The 12766-nt window shown below is 35.5% G+C and overlaps 1 non-coding gene across 1 annotated transcript; it reads right to left on the reverse strand.

Annotated features, from left to right (window-relative positions):
- Positions 1-9950: 9950 nt before the first annotated feature.
- Positions 9951-10057, reverse strand: LOC124886820. Its single transcript, XR_007044227.1, has one exon. It is a non-coding gene; the product is annotated as a small nucleolar RNA R71 (small nucleolar RNA).
- Positions 10058-12766: the final 2709 nt, after the last annotated feature.

Raw genomic sequence — 12766 nt, forward strand, 5'->3', positions numbered from 1 at the left:
CATCGAAGAAGAGACATATCAATCTCAAAACCACAGTACAAGTCAAGAGCGCCACTAGAAAATCAACAACTCAAGATAAAGAATTCCCACATTGCCAACTTAAGAAACTATCACAGGAAAGATCACCTGCCTCTAATTTTCCAACTCCACATTAGACATAACCATATCACAGAATGAAGGAAATATTCAATCTCTACAATAATAACAAGGGCAAACCATCATAAGAGAACAAACTCAACAAACCTAAGAGATGGATTCACTGCATCTCAACATCAATATCAAAATCACTATCATGTGATGAAATAGCCACAAACGAAAAATGGATCCCGAAACTAGTCAAGTTCAAAAATGGGCTATATAGAAAGAGATAGCCAACACAAGAGACTTCGCATCCAAGAGGAAAGTCTAAGAATCTCCAACTCAATTTTGGGTAATAAAACAAATTTCCAACTCTAGAACCATACAGAACCACAAAAGATCAACTTACCTATAATACCGCAATATATTTCCACAGCAATCTAACCCAACTAAACAAGAGGGAAAATAATCAACCCCGTCACGCTATGGGAAAGAAATCATCAAATCAGACTATATCTACTTTAGCCATTGAATAAGATTACAAAGAATAAAATTCTAACTAATAACACTAGTCTAAACAGTTACCCAATCAATAATCTCAAGCAGTAATAGCAATAGAAACATCTATATAATGAATAGGCAGCACCAAAATAAACATTAATATCATATACCACTCAAGGGCTACAGTAAGACCAATGTGCCAAGATAAATGGGACTCAAACCTAAATGCTACACTAACACGACTTGAACTAGGGCCTTGTCGGAATACGCATCCCAAGTCCAACCAGGACTGGAGAGCACCCCCGTTACCCAACCCAATCAACCAATAGATATCCTGAGTTGGATGAATTCCAAAAAAAAATAACAAGATAGCGTTATTCCATAATCCAAGACACTGGGATCGGTCTATGTCCATGACCGCCTAAATGAGTCCAACCATTCGATACCCAATCGATAACCAATACTAACCAAACAATGATCCAAAACCATGACCATATAAGTTCCATAATAATTATATATATAATCTCAAAATAAAAAAGAATGGAGCAGTGAAAAAAAATTTCCAATGATGTCAGCCCCAATGCCAATGCCAATACTAAGGATGACATTAATACTGATCCTATCCATTCCAACCCATAGTAGTTCTAATAAACCCTCTAACTAAATGAATACCAAAATCCAATTGGGACATACCCCAAATCATAGACTAAACTAATATCCATAAATAAACCAAAGTATAGAATAGTATACATGAAATGATGCCTTCCAAAAAGATGGAAGCTCACAACTTTAATCCATTAGCTGATCCTGAAGTCCAATGCTAAGCAGGAGAAGTAGAACAGCCAATTCCTGCATCGCATGGGGATACAGTCGCCCGAAGATGGGTTAGCGGGTGAATGGTAGCATGAACTCTAGATAAGGATAAAATAATGTTATCCAATAAAACCAAGTAAGCCATCCATATGCATACAAACCATACATATATATACATAACTATGTCAAGAAAGGGATTTGAGTTTAGCATATATTTCAAACCATTAACCTGGGTATGTGTAGCTTAACCTTCCTTAACCACCCACGGGCTATATGAGTCCAGTGTAACCCCCAGAATGGGCCTCGATGTTGTAGCCGCATGAACCAGAGATACCATATACATATGTACAATATACTTAAGGGATTCCCGTATACCTCATAGTATCATATAAGGTCGCCATGACCTACCCCTCATGTCGGCAAACATGAGTTTCCAGTATTCATCTGTTGGACTCCCAGCTTCACGATTAGATATCACAACCCATCTTTATTTCCAAATTAAAACCATTTCTAACCAACCAAACCATTATTATTAACCGAGGCTATACATAATGTGATCGTAATACCAACTATAACTTGCAAGTAATGTACCTAGCCAAACTTTTTAGAGATCAAGGGATTCCCATGTACCCATAGATCACATTAACTTGGGGGAGTCCTATGTATCCCACAAGTGTTCCATTATTATATTTGCTTAGGGGAGTCCCATGTACCCCACAAGTTGTTTGTTAACATATTTACTTGGGAGATTCCATTGTACCCCACAAGGATGTTCAATTAACCATAACCATGAACACCAAATCATTCCATTCAACCATTCCAAACTATTTAAACTATTTAGGGTCCCATTACCAAACCATACCATGCAATAGTTCCATTAAAAGTCCAACAATGTAGTGAAAACATTCTCATAGGCATTTTATCAAACATATTGGGGGCATAGTATTTCCAAAACCAAAGGCAATTACCAGATAACTATTCTCATGCAATCAATTATCCAAAACCATCATTAAAGTATATAAAAGCATAATTAAAACATGGGAAGAAACATAATAAAGCATTTATAACCAAAACCCCCAAATTATATTTGAAAACCCAAAACTATATAACAATCAAACCATGAAAACATTGTATAAAATCATACCTTTAGTTGAAACTAACAATGAGGGAAGAGTACATGCCTTAATTGAGAAGATAGTGGAGAGTGATCACCAACACAAACCCCAAATTAATCCTTAAGATGAAACCCTAACTTTTTTTGCCTAAGAACTTTAGAGAGGATTAAAGAGTATTTTCTAAGTGTTGATAAAGAGAATAGTAGGGCAAATAACCTCCAAAGTGAGTTAAAAGTCATGGGGACTTATTAGATTAAGTAGAGAAATATCCAGATTCCCTTACTTAAACTGCATAAAATTCCCATCATAGGGTATGACTAACTATACCAATCGTACCCTCTCATACGAGAGGTACCCACCACTCATACCCTAGGCCTCCCTCCATGGACCCAACATTGTCCAAGGTACAACTCACCCAAAAAAAATTATACCCTAAGCATAACCCGTACCCTTAACACAATAGAATTAAAAGAGGACTGAACACTATCCACTATATGAGTTCATGTTACAACTCATATCCTGGCTTACGACTCATAGTGAGCTACTCGTAATCAGATCCAACTTATGTTTCCAAGTCTAAGATTAATTGAAGGAAAGAACCAAACCCAATAACCGATATCTACTAATACAAATCGTACCACTCAAGTCATATCTATTTAAGAAACCAATCCAACCTATCAACCATCACTGGTAAGCATACGACCAACTCATACCACTCGTACCCCTGCATATGAATCGTTCACCCTAGTTGTAACTTATCCAGAAACTAGAAATCCAGGAAATTTTTTAAGGGTCAAAAACCCAAGGTGTTATAGTCTCCCCTACTAAGGACATTCATCCCTGAATGACGGACAAGGTAGGGTAACCACAAGAAAGATTCATTTTCATTATCAAATATCAATCCAACCTTTAACCAAGTTAGAAAATAAAGATGCAAATATATCAATCTTCCCTTTAACAAAGTTTGAAAACAAAAGTATGTTGAAGAACATATACCTTTCTCACGAATCCTAGAAGCAAAAAACAGATGCGAATACTTGGAATTCATGTTCTCTTTTGCTTCCTATAGTGCCTCTACGACCTTGTGGTTCCGCCATAGAACCTTAACTAAGGCAATATTCTCGTTCTGTAACCGATGAACCTGCCTATCTAATATCTCTATCGGTACCTCTTCATAAGACAGAGAATTCGAGACACCCAATCCCTCCAATGGTACAACTAAAGAAGGATCATCAATATACTTCTTCAACATGGAATACCGTATGAATGGAGCCTAAACTAGAAGTCAAGTCCAGTTTATAAGCAATATTACTAACGCTTCGTAAGACCATATAAGGACCACCAAATAGGGATTGAGCTTTCATTTTTTACCAAACTACACTACTCACTTCATGGGAGATACCTTTAGGAACACCTAATCCCTAACCTCAAACTCCAAGTCTCTACGCCTTACATCCGCACAGGACTTTTGGCGACTTTGGAATGCCTTAAGCCTATCCCAAATCACCTTTACCTTTTCCATATCCTGATAAACCAAATTCGGACCAAACATATCCGCCTCACCAAGCTCAAACCACCCAAAAGGAGATCTACACCTCTTACTATACAATGCCTTAAAAGGGGCCATACCAATACTAGAATAATAGCTATTATTGTAAGCAAACTCTACAAACGTAGATGATCAACCCAATTGCCACCATAATCAATCATGCATGCCAGAAGCATATCTTTCAATGTTTGAATAATTCTCTCTGCTTGCCCATCTTTCTGCAAATGAAAAGTAGTACCTAAACTAACCTTAGTCCCCAACCCTTTCTAAAAAGACCGCCAAAATGAGATAAAAATAGCATACCATGATCAGAGATAATTAAAACAAGTACCCCATGCAGCTTTACAATCTCTTAAATATAACTTCGCATAGTCCTTCGATGAAAAGTTAGTCCTCACTAACAAGAAGTGAGTAGACTTTTTCATCCTATCCATAATGAACCAAACTGAATCAAATTGATTCTGAGGCCAAGGAAGACTGGTAACAAAATCCATATTAATTACCTCTCATTCTATTTGGGCAAATCAATTTCTTGATACAACCTACCCCTTATGAGCTCAACTTTAACTTGTTGATACACTATGTATTTGGCTATTAAATCAGCCATATCCCTTTTTATACCACTCCACTAATACATCTCCTTGAGTTTATGATAAATTTTTATTGAACCGGGATGTACAACATAGCGCGACTCATATGCCTCAGTCAATATCCTTTGTCACAAATCATCGACATTATGGACACACAAACTCCCTTGGTACCTCAAAGTACCATCGTCACTAATCTTAGATACCATTACCTTTTGCACACCAATATCACTCTTAATTTTCATCAAGACAGGATCTAGCACTTGTTTCTCCTTGATCTCTGCACCAAGAGATGGCCTAACTACTTCCTATACTATTAGCCCACCATTTTTGGAGTCCAAGAGACGAACTCCAAGATTGGCCAAGCGATGAATTTCCTTCACCAATCTCACTTTCCTTTCTCCATATAAGCCATCCTTTCCATGGACAACCTACTAAGAGCATCAGCAACCATGTTTGCTTTATTTGGGTGGTAGTAAAGACTCATACCATAGTCCTTGAGATACTCCAACTATCTCTTTTTCCTGAGATTAAGCTCCTTTAGAGTGAACACATACTGTAGACTTTTATGATTAGAAAAGATGTCCATGTGCACTCTATATAAATAATGCCGCCAGATTTTCAAAGCAAAAACCACCACCAACAGCTCTAAATCATGAGTAAGATAGCTTCTCTTATGCACCTTTAATGCCTAGAAGCATAGGCAATCACCTTCCCATGTTGCATCAAAACACAACCAAGTCCCACCTGAGATGCATTACAATAAACCACAAACCCCTAATTACCTTCAGGCAATGTTAAACAGAAGGCAAAGTTAGCTTACCCCCAAGCTTCTCGAAACTCCCTTCACGCGCATTCGACCAGGAAAACTTTACCTTCTTCTGAGTTAATTTGGTCAAAGGCATAGCTATCATCAAAATGTTTTCCACAAACCACTTATAATACCTAGCCAAACCAAAAAAAACTCCGAATGTCAATTGGCGGCATAGGTCTCAGCCACCTTTTAACTACTGCAACCTTTTGAGGATCCACCATGAATTCATCACTAGAAATAATGTGACCAAGAAAAGTCATAGTGTTCAACTAAAATTCGCATTTAGGAAACTTAGCATACAATTATTGTTCCTTTAAGGTCTACAACACCACACGGAGGTGATTAGTATGATCTACCTCACTCTTGAAATAAATAGAATGTCATCAATGAACATAATGACAAAAAGATCTAAGAACAATGAACACAATGACAAAAAGATCCAAGAACTGCCTGAAAACCCTGTTCATCAAATCCATAAATATCACGGGGGTATTGGTCAAAACAAATGACATCACCAAGAATTCAAATTGCCCATACCGAGTATGAAAAGTCATCTTAGGGATATCCTTCTCCCTAATATTAAGCTGATGATACCTAACCGAGGACCTATCTTAGAAAAGAAATTGGCACTTTGCAACTGATCAAACAAATCATCTATCCTTGGAAGAGGATACTTGTTCTTGATCATTACATTATTCAACTGCCAATAGTCAATGCACATTCGAAGGGAACCATTCTTCTTATGCACGAACAACACCAGTGCACCCTATGGGGATACACTAGGCGAATAAACCCCTTATCTAGAAGATCATTAATTTGCTCCTTAAGTTTCCTCAATTATGTCAGAGCCATTCTATAAGGAGGAATAGATAATGGACGAGTGTTCAAAACCAAATAAATACCAAACTCAATTTCCCTATCTTGAAAAATACTAGGAAGATCCTCCAAAAAGATCTCATGAGACTCATTTACTACCGGAACCAAATATAAAGAAAGACCTTCTGAGTTAGAATCATTAACCAAGAACAAGTGATAACAATACCCTTTGGAGATTAATCTCTAAGATCTAAGATAAGAAATAAAACTTCCTCTAGGGAACCACCCTCCTACTCCATAATCAGTTCACTGAGGAACCTAAAACCAACCTTATGAGTCCGACAATCTAAGGATATGCAATAAAAGTGTAACCAATCCATACCCATAATAACATCAAAATCTACCATATCAAGTTCAAATAAATCCACCAAAGTATCCCTATTAACAACAGAAACCATACATATCCTATAGACTCTCTTAGCAATAACCAAGTTACCTACCAAGGTAGAAATAAAAAATGGATCCAAAATAACCTCAAGATCAAAACCAAAAAACACAGCCACAAATGGGGTCACATAAAAAAGAGTGGACTCCAAATCAAGCAAACAATACACGTCACAAGAAAAGAGTTGTAATATACCCGTAACAACATCAGGTGATGCCTTAAATTCCTATCGATATGTAAGAGCATATAACCTATTTTGACCTGTGCCAGTACCATAAATTAGATCAGATGCAAAAGCAGCACCACTAGGTGCAGGAGTAGAAGATAAAGCAATCGGGGCTTTGACCGCTCCCAAAGCACCCTTATCAATAGGTCAATTCCTGAGCATATGGCCTGGTTGGCCATATTTGAAACATCTATCCCTCCATACATTGTAAAAACCCCAATGAAAAGGACCACAAAACTGGTAATAAGGGCATGAAAAAGCCTACAGAGACCCACTTGCTTGAGATTGGCACCCTGTTCCTGGAAATTATCTCCACCCTATTGACGCTTATCACTTAACTACTTCGGGTAAGAAGCACTAGCAGAAGGGAAGGATCCAGAACTTCCCCACTTTTTTTTTTACCATTTACCGCCATCCCAACCACCTTTTTGCTAAGCACCACCCTACTCAAAGAACCTGCTCCTCTTACCCTGCCTTTCCCCAAACTCTGCTTGTTTCCTTACTTCCTCCACCTGTTGTATATGGACAACCAACCTCAAAATATCTATATCCTTAATCAGAAATGTAGTCTTACTTTCAACGATCAAATCCCGAGATAGCCCAGAAGTGAACTGTCTTATCCTCACCCTTGTATCAGATACCAAGTTCAGAGCATACCTTAATAGCTGATGAAATTTCAAGGCATATTCCTTGACAGTCATCTTTCCTTACTTAAGATTTATAAACTCCTCCATCTTTGCTTCTCTTAGCTCCTGAGGAAAGAAGCAATCCAGAAAAGTATTTGAGAAAGTCTCCCATAAAGACAACTCCTCAACATTATCTCTATCTATATCTCACTCCTTATACCATTGATACACAACATCCTTAAGCTGATAAGCTACAAAATTCACCCCTTCTATATTCGTGGCCTGCATCACCGTAAAGATTTTCTCTATTTCATCAAAGAAACCCAGAGGATTGCATCTATATTTACTCTAGTAAAAGTAGGAGGATTCATTTTCATAAACTTCCAACCTTTGTCGCCTCAATAGATGAAACAACAGATGCATCCCGCTCAGCTTGAGCAGCAACCAACTGAGAAATAACATGAATCAATGGATGAAATTCTGCATTAGTCACCTCACCTTGAGGAGTACTAGTAGAAATTGGGGGAACTCCAAAACAATTAGGGATAGGACCCTGGGACTGAGTGTGAACTCCAGGTGTAGGGCGTACCCTATCAACATCATCCCCAGATGGGACAGAAGAATTTCCATGTGTTCCAGATCATCAAGGCATGATCTGAAAAGTGAATAAACAAGGACTAGAGGAGATTCCAGGACTTCTACAACAAATTTGATAATAGAAGATCAAAAAAGTAAAACATTCATAAATGTCTTATAGCCTCTATCTTATGAGTGTGGCACGTGTGATGGATATAATTATTCATATAATTTAGTACATAAAAATTATATTTTTAAATAAAACATGAATAATTATATTCTATCCTCAAATATTTTCCAACAAATTCTACAGGAAAAAGAATACAAGAGAAGACTAAAAGAATAAATAAATTATTGAAGAAATAAAAGAATTCCACGGGTGTAACTACAATTTCATAGCCGCAGCCGTGAAACTTTTTAGAAGAAGTAGGAAAGCTCATGGGTGATGATCTTCACTTAAAAGCTTACTTACACCCGTCAAGTTAAGGAATGAAACAAGTGAAGGTTTTAAGAAGAAGTTACAAGTTGACGGTTACAACCACCACTTCAAAGAATGCATTCCTTGGTTCAACATTATAATTTTATATAAATAGAGGCATTTCTTTGATTATTAATCATCCATCAATTAGAAAAAACAAAGTGTTGTCTCTTGTAATAAAAATATTTCTTCAAGTCTTTTCTATATATCTAGTTTCTTAAATTTAAGTTTTTTTTCTACTTACATAATGGAGTGATCTCTTTGTGTTGGGACAGTTGAAGAAACTTGGTATAATACTATAATATCAATCTTATTTTTGTTCTTTCCAGACTTGATTTTATTTAAAAGCTAAATACTTCGTGTTGAAATACTTTTACTAGAAATTAGTGTTACTTGTTATTTGATATTATAGTTATAGTTATATTAAGCTATACTTCCCACAAGGAAGAAAACTAAATAAACTATAAGTATTTCATAAAATATAAGTAATAATAATCTTTAGTCAATTATTATTTCAAATCTTTGAAATTGCTTCATCTTTATCTTATTTATGTCAATTCATATCCTCGCGGAGGGATTGACTCAAATAAGATTATTCATTTGAGGGATCTTTATCTTATTTCTTTCAATCTATATCCTCGCGGAGAGATTACCTTAAGTAAGTTTATTGATTTAAAGATTACTATCCCTAATCTCGTTCTTGTCTTAATTTATTTATTTTTATTTTCATTGGACTCATTTCTCTACTTTATAAGTTTCAGGTAGTTTAAGACCTGCTCCTCTATAAAAAATTTAGCTAGTTACGATCTAGAAATTGAAAGAACAATTCATTGGCGTAGGAAAGAACAAACATCAACTTCTCAAAACTTTAGCAGTATAGAACATCGACCGGATGATGAAACTAATCCACAAAAATTTCCACCACATGCTCTAGATGATCAGTTTGATGAAGTGGTGCCTGGACCCGCAAATAGAATTTTGAGGGATTACACTAGACCAGACCACTTCAACTGTGAATCTAATGTTCGAAAACCCCCAGTAGTAGCCAACAATTTTGAAATTAGGACTAGATTAATTCAAACAATTAAACAATCATGTACTTTTTTTTATGATCCAAGTGAAGATCCACATATTCATTTCATTGATTTCTTAGAATTAGTTGAAACTGCTAAATACAGTGGAGTATCTCCTGAAGCAATTAAGTTAAAGCTATTTCCTTTTTTTTTAAAAGGAGATGCCAAAACTTGGTTGCAAAGTTTACCTCAAGGGTCTATTACCACATGACTCAGAAATTTTTAAACAAATATTTTTCCAGCTAAAACTACAAAGTTAAGACAAGAGATTTCTAATTTCTTGCATACTGAAATTGAATTAGTTAATCAGGCTTGGAAAAGATTAAAAGCAATGTTAAGAAAATGTCCACATCATGGCATACCTGAACATATGAAATTATATATATTTTTTAATCATGGACTAAAGCCTTCTTCTAGAAATAAGATAGATGCAGCTGCAGGAGGCTCTATCATGGGTAAAACCACAGAGGAAGCATTGCAAATGATGAATGAAATCTCAGAAAATACTATTCATTGGCCATCTAGTCACATAATCTTCAAAAAGGCTGCTATAGTAAATCAAGAAGATGTTTTAAATACACTAATACAACAGATTGGTTCTTTGGCAAAAAATTTTGAATCTTTTTAGGTGAATGCCAACAATCAGTTCGAGTCAAGTCTTGTGACATGTGTAAAGCAAATCATTTAAACCATGAATGTCAAGCAACAAATCAAAAGGATGAAAATTTTAATGTCCTCGGATATAAGCCATACTCTTTTGGTAGCCCCTTGGCACAGAAACATCCAAGCTTTCAATAGAGAAATCCTAATGGTGCTGAAAATCCTCAAAACTTTCAAAAACAATCAGTAAAAGGTCCACCTGGATTTCAGAATCAAAATCATGCAACACCAAATTTTAAATCATATCAACAAACAGTTTTCTATCAACAAATACCCACACAAGCCCATCAAAATATTGATGACTTATTGTATAAACACATCAAAGACACTGATGAAAAATTTAAGAGTCAAAAAGCAGCTTTTAAAAATCTAGAAATTCAATCAAGTCGGTTGGTAACTCTTGTGTCAGAATAGATTTAAGGCTCTTTACCAAGCAATACAGATAAAAATACAAAAGAGCATCGTAAAGCCATCGCTCTATGATCAGGTAAGAATCTTGATGAACCTTATGCAGATATTCAAGAAATAGATCTGTCAAAACAACAGGTAAGTAAAGATAAAGATACTGAAATACCCACAGGACCATCAAAAGAAAAAGAAAAAATAATTGAAGAGAAGAATAGTAAAGAAATGACTTTTACCTCTGTGACTATCCTTTTTCCTCAAAAAATGTAAAGAGAGAAGATTGACAAGCAATTTACTAAATTTTTGGATATCTTAAAGCAAATTCATATAAATATTCCTTTCACTTAGGCTCTTTTGTAGATGTCTTCATATGCTAGATTTTTGAAAGAAATTTTTCAAGCAAAAGAAAACTGGAAGAAGCTTTTGTGGTAGTACTTACCAAAAAATGTAGTGTCATACTTCAAAATAAGCTACCATAAAATCTCAGTGATCCAAGTAGTTTCACAATTCCATGCACTTTGGGAGGAGTATATTTTGAAAAAGTACTATGTGATTCTGGAGCTTCAATAAATTTAGTGATATTTTTTATTTTACAAAAATTGGATCTTGGAAAAATAAAAAATAGAAGTGTTTCTCTTCAGTTTGCATATCAAAGTACTAAAAAAACTAAAGGAATAATTAAGAAGTACTTGCGAAAGTAGATAAATTTATTTTTCCTGTAGATTTTATAGTACTTGAAATGCAGGAATATCCTGATGAACCAATAATTCTGGATAGACCATTTATTACAACCGGAAGAGCAAGCATAGATGTCCATCAAGGACAACTAATTTTGAGAATAGATGAAGAAAGGGTTATTTTTTATATGCAAAAAATGTTAAGATTTTCAGGAGATGAGATTTCATCTTCATGCTTTTCAGTTGATATGATTGAAGATATTGCATATGAATTTCAAGATCACAAATTAACACTAGATTTCATGGAAAGATGTTTGCTTAATTCTGACGCACCACAAGATGATAATCCACCCATCAGAAGCGAGGAAAATGATTATAAGAATGAGGAATACAATCAAAAGGAGTTCAACAAAAATTTGAACTTAAAATACTCCCTTCCTAGTTAAAATATGCCTATCTTGAGCCTGAATTGTTTCCAGTGATTATTTCATCTTCTTTGACTGCTATACAGGAACATAAATTTATTGAGGTACTACGAGCATACAGAGGAGCCATAGGATGGACGGTGGTAGATATCAAAGGAATTAATTCGGTTATTTGTACACACAAAATTCTCATGGAGGATAACTACAAATCAATAGTCCAACCACAAAGGAGATTAAATACTGCAATGCAAGAAGTAGTAAAAAAGGAGATAGTAAAACTTCTGGTAGCCGGTATTATCTATCCTATTTCTGATAGTCCATGGGTAAGTCTTGTTTAGGTAGTACCAAAAAAGGGGGTGTTACAGTCATAAGAAAAAAAATAATGAGCTCATACCTACTAGAATAGTCACAGGATGGAGAGTTTGTATTGATTACAAAAAAAGATTATTTTTCTTTACTAATTATTGATCAAATGTTAGAAAGGGTAGTAGGATATGATTTTACTATTTTCTTGATGGATATTAAGGTTATATCCTAAAACCAATTGCACTTGAAGATCAAAATAAGACAACTTTCACATGCCCTCATGGAACATACGCCTATAGGAGAATGACATTTGGTTTGTGTAATGCACCTACCATATTTCACCAATATTCTATCATCATACGATGTGTACCTGAGGAGGATATGGACAACATACTTTATCACTGTCATGGTTGAGCGATTGGAGGACATTATGTAGACAATCGAACCGCCTTCAAAATTTTGAAAGCTGGATTTTTCTAGCCAATAATTTTTAAGGGTGCTCGAGCATATGTCACAAAGTGTGATCAATGTCAGAGAACAGGTAATATCACAAAGAGAGATGAGATGCCATTATAATCAATACGGGTATGTGAAAT

This window comes from Capsicum annuum, chromosome 8, assembly GCF_002878395.1.
Source record: "Capsicum annuum cultivar UCD-10X-F1 chromosome 8, UCD10Xv1.1, whole genome shotgun sequence".
NCBI lineage: Eukaryota > Viridiplantae > Streptophyta > Magnoliopsida > Solanales > Solanaceae > Capsicum > Capsicum annuum.